The sequence below is a fragment of the Anser brachyrhynchus genome, assembly GCF_964034855.1.
Source record: "Anser brachyrhynchus genome assembly, chromosome: 19".
In the NCBI taxonomy this organism is placed as follows: Eukaryota; Metazoa; Chordata; class Aves; order Anseriformes; family Anatidae; genus Anser; species Anser brachyrhynchus.
The window spans coordinates 9,741,566-9,748,081 of NC_137712.1; positions in this window are offsets into that span (position 1 = coordinate 9,741,566).

The following is a 6,516-nucleotide window of genomic DNA, read 5'->3' on the forward strand; positions in this document are numbered from 1 at the left end:
GGGACAAGGGGGGGGGGCACACACGTCACTTAGCCCCGCCCCCCCTCCCCGCCCCCCCCCCGCAGCGACCGCCCCCCCCCAGCATCCCCCCCCCTTCCATCGCTGCGCCCCCAGCCCCGCACCCCATTTCGCAATATTTTGCCGTATTTTGCCGTATTTGGCCATGTTTTGGACTATTTTTGCCATATTTTGCCATGTTTTGGACTCTTTTTGCCATATTTTGCCATATTTCGCGGTATTTGTGTCCTGCCCCCCCCCCCTCCAGTCTCCCCTCTACCCACACCCTGGGGTTGGTGGGGCGGTGAGAAATGTGCCCCCCCCTCCCCGGTCCCCAGCGTGTTTTGGGTTTATTTTGGGCAAAATATCCGCGCCCCCCCCCCCCCCAGGATGCAGGGGATGGGGACACTCGGGATGGGCACAGCCCCTGCTCCCACTGGGGGGGGTGTAAACGGGGGGGGGGCAATGCTGGGTGCTGCTGGGGGGGGGCATTTCCCCGGGGGGGGGGACAGGGGGGTCCCGGGGGGGGGTTGTGGAAGCCTTGTGCCGGCTCCCAGGGCCGGATTCGGGGGCAGGGTGTAACGGGGTGTAAGGGGCAGGGGGGTGGGGAGGGGGCTCGGGGGGCTCCCGAAGGCCCCCCCATGGGTGCGGGTGCGGGGCCGGGTGTTTGCTGTGGGGTCACGCACCCAGCTTTGGCTCTATTTCCACTCTGCTCCCACTCCATTTACCGGGATGCTGTGGGATGGCTGAGCTCTGCCACGCCGGGTTCCCGGCGCGTTTTGGTGCTTCGGAAGGAAAATGGGGGCCTCGGGGAAATCCAAGGGGGTGGGAAGCTCGTCCCGGCCCCCCCCCCCCCCCCAGTCACCCCGGGCGGACGTCCCCATCGATCCTCCGCTCCCAACGCCGCTCTCTTTGTTAAAAATAAGCCGGAGTTTGGTTTGTCAGAGCTCCTGGACTCGGTGCCAGCCACGAGCTATAAATACCAGCCTGCTATTTACAAGCGAGGTATTTATATTGCCTTCCCATCGCCCCGTCAATCTTCCCGGGCAGGCCGAGCATCATCAGGCCGAAGGCAAAAACACGGCACGTGTCCGAGCCGGCCCCGGCCCTGCCCTCGGGGACACCCGGCGCCCCAGCGTCCGTGTGGCTTTCCTTGCTTCCATCGCATCTGGCAGAAAAAAAATAAATAACCAAGCAGCAGCATTTGCTCCGTTCAAGAAATCCAGAGGAGCCTCTGGATTTGGGACCGGAGGCTGGACCACGGCACCCAAAACACCTCGGGGCAGCCATCCTGCCCTGCAGCGGCCATTTCATGCCACCGGAGCCCCGTCACCTTGGCTGAAACCCCAAGGGCTTCCCCGCAAACGGCTGCTGCCTGCTCCGGAGGCCGCGAAAAGGGGAAGCTGTTTCCACCTCGCCAGCGCTGGAGGCAGACATAAACGGGTAAAGAGGAACCAAAATGCTGGACGGCTTCCCACCTTACAGCTTCCCACCTTACAGCTTCCCACCTTACAGCTTCCCACCTTACAGCTTCCCGTCCCACCTTACAGCCCAGGGAGCCACCAAACGACTTGCCCCAGGGGCTGCAATGTGTCCCCAGGGAAGGTGGCTTCAGGGACAGAGAGGGCACAGCTTCGCCCGTTGCTTCCGTCCCCCCCGGGGGCCCCTTGGGGACAGATGTGTGACTGCACGGTCACAGCTCCAGCGCCCCTGGGTCTGCACCCCCCATTCCACCATGCCTTTCTGGGAGCAGGCACCAGGGATGAGGTGGGGATCGGGTACGAGCGGGTGGGCTGCTGCCCTCAGCAATCCCACAGAGCCAGGTGAGCGCGTCTGGCCCTGGATCCTGCCCTCCCGCCCCTCTCTGGTGGGGCCCGAGAGGGCAGGTTGTAGGGTTTGGGGGTCCCAGTGGCACTGCTGGGAACACCAAGTGGTGCCAGCCTCCTGGGCCTCGGTGCTTGGCCACCAGGCTGTCCCCGTGCGCCCACATGTCCCCCAGCCCTCGGGACACCGAGCGAGGACAGCAGCGGGCAGGGTGCCCCTCTGTCCCCAGGGTGGCAGCTGGATGCTCTGAGTGCCAGCAGCGCCCGGGCTTTGTGCCTGGGGTTTTGCCGCTGTCACCGGCTGGTCTGCATTGGGCTGGCAATATCGTGCTCGTGTTCGTCGGTGCTCCGTGCACGTCCGCCTCCAGCGTGGGCTCCCTGGGTCCACCCCTGCTGGGGTTCCTGCAGCAGCCTGCGGGCAGCCGGAGGGGCAGGGATGGTGCTTTCTGTGCCCTGTGCCCATGTCCCGTGCCCCGTGCCCGTGCCCTGTGCCCATGTCCCGTGCCTCTGCCTGGTTCCCATGCCCCCTTCCCATCCCCATGCCCTGTCCCCATGTTCCTGGCGGTGCCCATTCCCACACTGGTGTCCATGCCCCATCCCCATCCCATCCCCACGGTTGCCCCCCCCCCCAGCTGCACCGGCCCTGCCCCAGCCCCCTGCCCGTGCTGGCTTGCCAGCCACCAGTTATCCCAGTGGCGACCAGCAGAGGGGACTGGTGATCCACAGCAGCCTCCAGAGCCCTCCACTAGCCCCGGCCGGGCTGCGGTAGCCCCGCGGGTCCCCCCCTAGCCCTTCATGGGGCTCCCCCCGGGCTGCTCGCCCCCCCCCCCCCGGGCTCCCCGCAGCGGGGTGGGCTGCCTGCCTGCCTGCTGCACCCCCTGGGGCACGTTTGGGGCTTTTTGTAGGGTCCAGGCTCGTGTCCAGCCAAAGCCATGCGTGGGGCTGGTCCTTGCCCCTCCAAAAAGGGGCTCAGGAGGCTCCGCGGCCAAGCAGCAGGCGGAGGGGCCGGATCCTGCCCTGACTCAGCACGGTGTAATCGCGGCGTTATCTGGGAGCGCTGCTCAGCGCCATAAATCCCGCTGGAGTCGGAGGGACGGAGGGTGCCCAGCCCAGGGCAGGCGGCCGGGCAGAGCTGCCCACGGCCTTGTCGGCACGGAGGAGCTGCGGGGCCCCAATTAGGCAGCGGTTAATTGCGCCAACGCCAGTTCCCGTGAAGGAGAGCAGTGAGCAGCCCCCGGAGCACGAGCTGGGGAGCAAAAGGAAGGGTATGGCGATTGCTTCTTCTGTGAGAGACAGGGAAATAAATCTTTACTGCGCTAACAGCCTTACCCTCCCGAGTGCAATGACTGCAATGATTCTGCGAGTCCTGAGGGCAGTGGGTGACCGGGAACAGCCCGTGCTGGGTGCTCTGCAGGGGCACAGACCGGGCTTTACACCACGAAAACCAAGAGGAGGACAGCCGGGGGTTTGTCCCCATGGGTACCGAGCCTGCGGTGAGCAGGTGAAGCCGAAAAACTTCGGGAGGGGCGCGTTTGGTTTGACCGCAGTCGGGATAAAAATCTCACAAATCATCGTTTATATTTTTGAAATGCTCCCTCGCTGACATAAATTGAGGCCTTGGGATCGCCCAGGAGCATGTGCCGGGTCCCAGAGGTGGAGGAGACGTCAGCAGTGCTCTGCTGATCGCCGTGGATGTCGCACGTGCCTCGAGGGCTTTGCCAGCTCGGGGACTGTCCCCGGCAGCTGGCTGGCACCGGGAGCACATTTGTCCTCCCCGGCTGTATTCAGAGGGAAATCCTTCCTTTCGAAGCTAGTTCGTCCAACAGATAATTCAGGCAGCTCCAGACAGATAAGCATTATTTACATCCGCTCAGAGAGATGTAATTAGCTGCCATGATTAGACTTTATCGTGGTGCCGTTTTTAAAGATCTGTCTCTAACCAGAGGGAACTGCACGGGGGCAGCGCGGGGCCGGGCTTGCCGAACCCCTCTGAGCATCGTCTGTCGCTTGGCTCCCTCGGGGTGCTGGCACCCACCCGGAGCTCCCTTTGCACCCACAGGGGGGCAGATTCAGTCCCATTCTCTGGTGCTTACTGGGGTGTACTGGGTGTACTGGGAGTGTGGGGGACCGGGAGGGGAGAGCAGTCAGGGCTATGCCTTGCCCGGCCACCGTGGGATGGGGCTCATTGCTTGGGTGCTCCCAGTGCCCCCAGTGCCCCCAGTGCCCCCAGCGCCCCCCGTGCTGGGCAGCAGGAGGGGCAGGACACCTCTCCCCATCCCTTTCCTCAGCGGAGCCACAGGAGCAGAGGAAACCCGGACCAGACGTGCGTGCCGGGACAATTTCCTCCACAGACAGGAACGCGTCGAGAGGTGCTCCAAGTGATGGCACCGCGCAGCTTCGAGCCTGCTGACGCTTCCCGCGATGACGAAGGGCTTCCAGTGTAAGTGCCCTCGCTCCCCGAGCCACCAGCTATCCCGGACCCCCCAGGGTTTCGCAGCCGAGTGCCTGCCACCAGCCGGAGCACAGCCGAGGCGCCGCAGTCATGGCACAACCACGACCCACAGGGCCAGGATGCCGGGCTCATTTTCAGGAGGTTTGTCGAGACAGAAATGCCCTTTGTGTCTGTGCTGCGGCCTCCAGCCGCCGTTTGCACGCTATTTCTGCGTGCGACAAATATAGCCTTCCTGTCTGCAGATCAACAATATCAATGCTTGCTATTTTTTGCCTTTTAATTATTATTTTTCCATTTAGGAAATACGTCAGCAAGCAGAGGAGACAGGTAGGGGCTCAGTGTGTAGTGCTCCGGTGCTTACGTGGATTGATTTTTCAAAAGTAAATATTTTAAACCATTTTGCTGGTCTGTTTAGCAGGACTCTGCGTGCACTGCTGAAATTATATTCCCCACATTTCTTCTTCATAAAGGAACGAAGGTTGGCTTCTAATAATGAAGTTACTGCCGTGGGTGGATATTTACGTGTTTATAGTTTGGGGGGGGGTGCATTTTCCCCACCTGGGAACTACCCAGCCCTTCCACAGCTCCAGTAACTCCAATTTTCAAATGAATCCAGAGCCAGCCTCCTCCGGGAGCAGCGCTAGGGAAAGCATTTAAAAGCCTCCAGTGGAAGAATTTTCTATTGGAAACGAGATTTCGCCGAAGCTCAATTTCCCAGGAGAATCCCTCAGCTTCAGCAACATTTTGGCTGGGGAGACAAGCTGAAAATGAGCGTGTTGGTGAGGGCAAAGTGCTCGTACAGGGCATTTCTGAGAGAAAGGCGAGCCTTTTGGGGGTGAAACGCCTTTCAAGGCCAAGGGTAAGAAATACGTGAAGGGGGAAAGGGCAGATGTCGAAAAGCTCGGCTTTAGCCGGGGAGGCAGCGTGTCAGCACGGGGGGATGGAGCCCATGGCCCCCCGGGTGCCAGCAGCAGGCGATGGGGGATGTTTGCGGCTGCGCTGGTGTCAGGGAGAGGCGCGGGCACCCTCCTGTCCTCCTCCCCATCCCGCAGCCATCCCAGAAGAGCTATTTCGGGCAGGGTAAACAGGATGGCTCACACACACCGCCACCTCCTCTCCTCCCGCCCTCCTCCCTCCAGGAGAAGCCTCGCGGCCTAGCGATGCCGGCGTGGCCGTGGCCCACCTCGGCCTGCGGCCCCGCGGGCCTCCCCGCGGCGGGGAACGGCCTGAGCTCTGCGGCCGCGCCGCCTCGGCCTCCCCTGCCTCCTCCTCTTCCTCCCCCAGTCACACCCCAGCCCGTCCTGGGGCCGGATCCTGCCCCGGGAGCCCGCCGGGGCCGCTTCCGCCTGTTGCTCTCGGGAGGCAGTGGAGAGGAGCCGCAGCCTCGGCGGAGGAAGGAGGAGCTTTTCCAACGCTTCCTCCATCGGCTTCACTCCGTCTGCTTCGCTCCCTCCCCTGGCTGCCGCAGCCCAGGCCCGGAGCTCGCCCGCTCCCTGGCAGCTCAGCGACCTCCATCCCCGGCGGTGTGCGAGCCGGGGAGGCTGTGCCGGGCCGGGGGGCTGGCTGCCGGTCCCGGGGGGCCTCTACTCGAGCCTCCCCTCCCGAACCGCAGTGGCACTGTTGATACCAGCACCCTCTCGTCTCCCCGCAGCACGCAGCCTCCCTGCCCGTCCCCCGTGGCCGTGGGGCGCCGCGAGGCACCGCGTGCCTCCCCGTCCCGACCTCCCGCCTGGCGAAGGAGGCCGGCGAGGCAGAGAGGCCGCTGGCCGCCCTCCGCCCCAGCGAGGCACGGCACGCCTCGGCGCTGGCGGCAGCTCAAGGCTGAGGTTTACGAGGAGCTGGGCGTGAGCGCGCAGGTAGAAAGGGAGGCGCGGGTGTTGCAATCGCCCTCTGAGGCAATGTCAGGAGCGGAGGCCGGTGCCAGGAGGGAGCCCGTTCGGCTGGCGCCAGAGGCCGCGGGAGCTGGCACGGGTCCCGCTGCGTGTGCGCGCAGGGGAGGCCACGCGGGGAGGAAAAGCGGGCTGTGCGCCCCCAGCACCCTTCCCAGGGCCGATCTATCCCAGCCCTGAGCGAGCAAATGAAGGCTGCTAATTAACGATGTGCGCCTGAAGGGGGGAGGCTGGGGGCTGCGGGTGGGGCTGGGCGGCGGGGTGGGGAAGGGAAGGGAAGGGAGGGGAGGGGAGGGGAAGGGAAGGGAGAGGAGGGGAAGGGAAGGGAAGGGAAAGGAGGGGAGAGGAGGGGAGG